Raw genomic sequence first — 7,994 nt, 5'->3', positions numbered from 1 at the left:
CACAACCAAGGAAAATTCTATAGATGGTATCCAAATGTAATTGTGTATGAGATGTATGGATTCTCCCCTTTACACAAGGCCGGTCCCCCATTTTTTCCTGACCCCCTTTCCCACCACAGCCCTCCGTGCCCAGTGGCGGAGGAAGGGGGTGCGGGGGCTTCAGTGCGCCTCAGGTGTCATCACTGCGGGGGGTGACAAAATGAGGTGTGTTTTTTTTAAAAAATGGACTCACAAAACCTTTTAGGAGTGACGTGGTGACTTAGGGGCCCGCAGGTTCTACACTGCCTGAAACAGCAGCGTGGGACTTGCGGCTGCCCATCGCTTCTCCCTCAGCCACCCTAGAGCTGAGGGGGAGGCAGCAGAGATGTTCCAAGTGTCGGAGAGGCTCACCCCGCCCCCATGGGGAGATTGCCCCGCCCCACAAGCAGATTGCCCCGCCCCCATGGGCGTGGATCACCCTGCCCCCAGCTGCAGGACACGCCCCAGCACCAGGCACCCGAGTGGCTAGCTCCGTGCCCACCTAAAAGGCGCCACCTTAGGATTGGAGGACCCTCCAGAACATTATGGGATAGGGGAGTGGAGCTGCAGTGACTTGGAAGGATTGTATCCCCCCCCTCCTCCGCCCCCCTGCCATGAGAGCACAACTCTTTTCCATTCATATAAAAGCAGATTTGGGATCAAAGCACTGGGAGCGAGTACTATGTATTTTCAAAAGCAACCAGGGTGGGAGGCAGGTCTTATACAGAACATTTCAGCACATGCATTTTACATTAGCCAAAGCTTTCATCGTGCTGGAAAGGTGAGATGCAACAGGGAACCTCCTTTTGGAATTCTATAGGTCTCACCTGACCTTTGTAACATGATAACATTTTGGTCTCTCTCTTTTTTAATGGTTTTGCACTATCCCACCCCCCCAAAAAAAACCCCTGCCTTGAGCAATGTGGACTTTTGTAGAATCCATAACAGAAACATGCAGTTTCTCTTCATGAGTGGTCCATGTTCCAGGCTGTTTGTTTCTCTCCCCCCTCGCTCTGTGTGTGTGTGTTTGTATGTTTTCTAGCACTAATAAGCAGGAATTTGTTTCTCCTGTTCCTTGAAGGTGTTCTCTTCAGAGACTGCTACAAACTCTAGGATATCTGTGCAGCGCCGACATTTTTTTTTTTTTTAAAGCTGGGGGAACCGCACCTTTTCAAATTTATGGTTTTTTTTCACATAAGCTTAACGTGTGCAAATTTATGTTGTTTTGAAGTGCCGGGGCAGGGGGAGTGTTCATTCAGTACAGCATTTCCCCCTAATGCATTTTGTCCTGCAATTTTTATCCTGCCTTCGCTCACGAGAAGATTTGCTCAAAAGCAGTTTGCTTTGCAGCAGCCAGCTTTTTCTCCCCCTTTTTTCTGCTTTCCTTTTATAATTCTCAGCCTCATTAATTCTCCATTGCTTCTCCTCCAATCTTCTGGAAAAGTAGCTGCTCTCCCTAGTCTAAAAACTTCATTTTAAAAAATACTTTATTCTATAAAGCAACCTAACCCTACAGTGCCTGGGAACATGGGCTTTTGCTATACAGTGGTACCTCAGGTTACAGATGCTTCAGGTTACAGACTCCACTAATCCAGAAGTAGTACCTTGGGATAAGAACTTTGCTTCAGGATGAGAACAGAAATTGTGCAGCGGCGGCACAGCGGCAGTGGGAGGCCCCATAAGCTAAAGTGGTACCTCAGGTTAAGAACGGTTTCAGGTTAAGAATGGACCTGCGGAACGAATTCTTAACCCGAGGTACCACTGTATTTTTGCAGGCCAACTGCCAGGGATATGGTTGAGGGCATAAAAGCATGAGCTAGCCCTTCTGTATCATCACTCCCCCCCCCCCCCCGCCCCCAAGCACACATACCTCCAAGAGAAATGGATGGATAATAGAATGTGTTTTCTGTTCAGAGCAGGCAAACACACTCACTGCCTGAATGAGCCGGGGTCAACTTCTGAAGAAGAACGATAGCAGGGACTCTTTTTACCTGAAACTCAGAACTTGTGAACACCGTTAATGTGAGTCACAAGGCAGGGCGGGGGGAAGCCATTTTTACAATTGAATCTATGTGCTTTCTTTAAAACCTTTTTCATCTGTTTTACAGATGTCAGAGAGATGAAAGTGGTGGGCTGCAGAGGGACGGTTTCATTTCACGTCTCCAGGTTTGGCTTAGAAAATATATTTATATATTTTTTCAAACTACACCGTTTGCAAGAGTGTATGCTAGACAGCATCTTAAAAAGTAGAGACATCACCTTGCCAACAAAGGTCCGTATAGTAAAAGCTATGGTTTTCCCAGTAGTGATGTATGGAAGTGAAAGCTGAACCATAAAGAAGGCTGATCGCTGAAGAATTGATGCTTTTGAATTATGGTGCTGGAGAGTCTCATGGACTGCAAGAAGATCAAACCCATCCATTCTGAAGGAAATCAGCCCTGAGTGCTCACTGGAAGGACAGATCGTGAAGCTGAGACTCCAATACTTTGGCCACCTCATGAGAAGAGAAGACTCCCTGGAAAAGACCCTGATGTTGGCAAAGATGAAGGGCACAAGGAGAAGGGGATTACAGAGGACAAGATGGTTGGATAGTGTTCTCAAAGCTACCAGCATGTTTGACCCAACTGCAGGAGGCAGTGGAAGACAGGAGTGCCTGACGTGCTCTGGTCCATGGGGTCACGAAGAGTCGGACACAACTAAACGACTAAACAACAATAACAACAACATGGTTATCAGAGGGTCAGCTAGTGGGTTTGGGAAGGTTAGCTGTGGTGGCAGTGGGAGAATGCTACTGCCACATCCTATAGCCTGCAAAATCATTGTGATCAGAGGGAGGGGCAAAGGGCAGCCTTTTATTTTCTTATTTATTTTACCTTGCATGCACACCACAGAATCAGAGAACCATAGAGATGGAAGGGACCCTGCGGATCATCTAGTCCAACCCCCTGCAATGCAGGAATCTCAGCCATAGCCCCATGACTGATGGCCATCCAACCTCTGCTTAAAAACCACCGATGAAGGAGAACCCAAAACCTCCCAAGGAAGACCGTTGCACTATCAAACAGCTCTTACTGTCAGAAAGGTCTTGCTGATGTTTAGTCGGAATCTCCTTTCTTGTAACTTGAAGCCACTGGTTCAAGTCTGACCCTCTGGAGCAGGAGAAAACAAACTTGCTCCATCATCCATGTGACAGCCCTTGAGAGATTTGAAGATGGCTGTCAGATCTCCTCTCACTCTCCTCTTTTCCAGGCTAAACACATCCAGCTCCCTCAACCGTTCCTCATAAGACTTGGTTTCCAGACTCTCGGTCATCTTGGTCACCCTCCTCTGCACACGTTCCAGCTTGTCAACATCCTTCTTAAACTGTGGCACTCAGAATGGGACACAGTATTCCACTGGGGGGAATACTGAAGGAATTCATCCATTCTGAAGGAAATCAGCCCTGAATGCTCACTGGAAGGACAGATCGTGAAGCTGAGGCTCCAATACTTTGGCCACCTCATGAGAAGAGAAGACTCCCTGGAAAAGACCCTGATGTTGGGAAAGATGGAGGGCACAAGGAGAAGGGGACGACAGAGGACGAGATGGTTGGATAATGTATTCAAAGCTACAAACATGAGTTTGACCCAACTGCGGGAGGCAGTGGAAGACAGAAGTGCCTGGCATGCTCTGGTCCATGGGGTCACGAAGAGTCGGACACGACTAAACGACTAAACAACAACAACAACATTCCACTGGGGGGGGGTATGAACTACTCCAGCTTCAGAAAAAGAGGGAACATTTTATCACATGTGGTGGGAATGTAAAAAGGTGAAATGCTTCTGGGAGATGATATATAATGAGTTGAAAAAAATGTTGAAATATACATTTATAAAGAAACCAGAAGAATTTCTATTGGTCATTGTGGGGAGTGACATAAATAGAAAGGAATGTAAGCTCTTTTTATATGCAATAACAGCAGCAAGAATATTATTGGCCTAAAAATGGAAGCAAGAAGAGTTACCGACGACTGAAGAATGGAGGATGAAGTTAATGGACTATGCAGAATTAGATAAACTAACAGGAAGGATTCAAAACCGGTGAGACCAGAAATTCACGGAAGACTGGAGTAAATTTACGGACTATATGAAAAGTAATTGTGAAGAACAGACGACGTTTGTAGGGTTGCAAGAAGTTTTGTGAGGAGTATTATTGGAAGTATTGTAAAAATGGACAAGGGGGAGGATGATTTGTTAAGAGATGTAAAGGCAATATAAAGTTAAGAAATGCATAAGAAGTGGTTAAAACGGTGGATCATCAGAGGTGCTGACGGAAGTCTAAAAAGATTGTATAAGTGATAAGTTTTGTGGTACATTTTATAATTTATATGTTAAAATTAATAAAAAAAATATTATGAAAAAAGAACTACACCAGCTTCAGGATTGGTATTGTCGTGGCCCATCCCCCCTTTTTGTATTTTGTGAGTGTAAGGTAGGCCTTGCAGATCCACCAGCTGCACCTGCAGAGCTTTCCTTGGGCAAATGGGAGGCTCCTCCAGAAATATGGGTGTTATTCCATGGATGGAGTTTCTCTCCACCAGCAGAGGACATGTTCCTGAGCTCCTTACCCCCTCAGCTGGCTTCTGGCTAGCTGTCAGCTTTGAGCCTCCGTCCATTGCAGCAAAACCCACAGAGATTCTTGTGGCATGTTAAATATGTTTTTTTAACGTAAGCATTTGTGAACCAGAGTCCACCTCATCAGAGGCAAGAGACTGTGTGTTTCAAATACCTAACCAGCTGGGCCTTACCCAGTTTCCTCAGAAACCAACCAAAGATAAAATACTAAACCTGAATTACAATAAAAATTGGGGATGCCAAATCTTATTCTGTTTTCTTTACAGTTTTTGATGGAGAAAGCAGAAAGATAATCTTCCACAAAATGGGCCAATTTCAGAAATATGTTTGCTCGGGCTTTAACTAAAATAGGATTCTATCCTTGGCCTGAGGCACTATCCAGCTCGCTGCAGCTGTCAAGATGAGGAAAGTTGCCTAGGAACCAAAATTAAAATGAAGCACATAGGATTATATATATTTTTAAGCTCAAAGCTTCTATTTTTCACATAGCAAACCTCATCAAGATTTTCTTTAGAGTTGCTGTCATTAGTGGCCAAAAGACAACAGTTGGATGAATCAGTCAGAACCTCATTAGACCCTCTCTTTGATGTAATGGGTAAAATGAATACTAGGGTGGAAAATAAGATGAAAGCGCCACAAATGAAAGCATTAACTAAAGCCTTGGGAGATTGGAATGAACAGAACAGACCCACATGACCTACACTGGTCTATTCCAGAAACATCATTTCATAAATCTGAAGGGGAAAATGTAAATAGCCGAGTCAAGGGATGAGATAAAAAAGTTGGGAAACCTCCTGCCAACCTCAATGGGAAGAATGAATGTGACTCTTGTTTTCTTTAGCAAAAGTGCACTGAAAAAATGAAACCTAGGGCGCAGGATTCCCCTACCGAGCCCTATCAGTGGAAGCTCTGAGCAAGGACTACTGCTTGCATAGTGGAGCTTTCCTCCCCTCACATGCCCCTTGCAATTGGATCTGGAGAATAATAATAATAATAAATAATAAATTTTATTTATATCCCGCCCTCCCCAGCCGAAGCCGGGCTCAGGGTGGCTAACAACAATTAAATAATCAAACAATCAAACATTCTAAAAACATTCCATTATAAAAATTAATTAAAATAATAATTAGATTTGGAGAACCCCTGGAATAATGCATGGAGAGAGGAGAGGGGCAATCATTTAATCTGGCAAGCTGAAATGCTTGTGCAGTTGAAACATCCATCATCATTCAACACTGAATTCCACCCAGGGCTTTGTTATTTCCTTAAGCAGAAAATGCAAGTTATACACAAGTCGCCACCTCATTCAGAAGAGACTACAGAGGGGGAAAAGTTATGTACAGTGGTACCTCGGGTTAAGTACTTAATTCATTCCGGAGGTCCGTTCTTAACCTGAAACTGTTCTTAACCTGAAGCACCACTTTAGCTAATGGGGCCTTCTGCTGCCGCCACGCCACTGGAGCCTGATTTCTGTTCTTATCCTGAAGCAAAGTTCTTAACCTGAAGCACTATTTCTGGGTTAGCAGAGTCTGTAACCTGAAGCGTATGTAACCCAAGGTACCATTGTAATAGGTACCGGTAACTGATTTGTGGAGCTCCTTATTTAATGCAGAAATGCCACTGAAGTACATTTTCTGTGGCTATGCTGCATAAATCTGTACCCGCTAAACAGCCTCTGTCCTTGAAGAAACGCAATGGTTCACATGGCAACTTGTCTTTGTTCAGCACCCTGGACAAGGACATTGTGTTAAAGGTACTCTAGAATCTGCTTTGGGAGATTTGTTTACTGCAAAAGGGTTATTTTTCACAGGTCTTTCTGCTCGGAATTGTTACCTGAATAGATCTGTTGGGGAATTCCAGCCTACAGTTTCTTTGAACACCTAACTGATGCCATAAAAGGTATGATGTAATTCACCTGCCTTTGTTGTTCTGTAAAGTACCAGGGCAAGTTCTTCACAGCTATCTCTCAATGAATATTGCCAACCAGAGGGATAATTCTGCAGCAGTCGATAGAAAGCGCCAACCCAGCCAAGCAGCCCCGCCATCTTAAACAGCTGGTTTTATATGTCATAAAAGGGCAGCAAATTGTTAACTATTTATTTCATTATTGTATTATTATTATTATTATTATTATTATTATTATTAAAGGAAAGGAGATTTAAAGGAGATCCTACCTGACTCACGCCTTCAGACACAATACACAAGTCGAAACAGAGCCATCCTTTGCAATTCTCACTCCTCTGAATTTTGCAATGCCAAGTAATGTATACAAAAATCTATGTCCTAAAGTGCATATGAACATGCACATAATAGTGAAAAGAATACAAAAATGCATTTTACTGAGAAGAAGAAGAAGAGTTTGGATTTGATATCCCGCCTTTCACTCCCTTTAAGGAGTCTCAAAGCGGCTAACATTCTCCTTTCACTTCCTCCCCCACAACAAACACTCTATGAGGTGAGTGGGGCTGAGAGACTTCAAAGAAGTGTGACTGGCCCAAGGTCACCCAGCAGCTGCATGTGGAGGAGCGGAGACACGAGCCCGGTTCACCAGATTACAAGTCTACCGCTCTTAACCACTACACCACACTACACTACACCACACTACACTGAGGGGAGTTGCTTTGTGCAAATGTGCTTAATAGACAGCCTTGCATACAAAGATATGTAGATTAGGAGAAATCCACTGATGAGTTTTCACGAGGGTTTTTTGTTTTTTTAAAAGATGCAAACTGATAAAACATGGAGAACTAAACTTAAGATTGAAAAAATGGGAAACTAAAATTGACAGAATGCACCATTTTGCATTCAACTCCCATTCAAGCCTGTAGGTTTCCTCGCCGCCGCCATCCTTCATGTCCATGTGGATATTATCTGTCAACTTTGGATTACATTGAATGCATCCAATGAAATAATAATAATAATAATAATAATAATAATAATTTTTATTTATACCCCACCCTCCCCAGCCAAGGCCGGGCTCAGAGCAGCTTACAAGCAATAACAAAAACAAGTTAAATGATTACAACGCAAAAACAAAATTAAAATACAACATTAAAATATTGAAACATTAAAATATTAAAATGTAGCCTCATCGCAGGAGGATGAAATACATTCTTGTCCATGAAAGCTTATGTCATAATACATTTTTAAAATGCCACAAGGCCCTTTCTTGCTTTGGCTGCCGCTACCGTTCTGGAAATTATAACAAAATATACATAAAGCACTGACATGGATGCAAGCTAGGCACTTCAAGCCCTCAATAATTATATGATAAATGTCTGATTTTGAAAACGTGTGCTTGCCATGGAAGTTCTTTGGTGCATGAATATATCTGAAGGTTATATTCAAACCTATTATCGCATT

At 43.2% G+C, this 7,994-nt stretch overlaps 1 protein-coding gene across 1 annotated transcript in view; it reads left to right on the top strand.

Annotated features, from left to right (window-relative positions):
• Window positions 1–7,994, top strand: part of KCNS3 (potassium voltage-gated channel modifier subfamily S member 3) — a 442,125-nt gene that overhangs the window by 103,020 nt on the left and 331,111 nt on the right. The window lies entirely within an intron of this gene.

The sequence above is a fragment of the Podarcis tiliguerta genome, assembly GCF_965153285.1.
Source record: "Podarcis tiliguerta genome assembly, chromosome: 3".
Lineage (NCBI taxonomy): Eukaryota > Metazoa > Chordata > Lepidosauria > Squamata > Lacertidae > Podarcis > Podarcis tiliguerta.
Note: the sequence above shows the minus strand (reverse complement) of the source record. Positions and strands in the feature narration are given on the sequence as shown.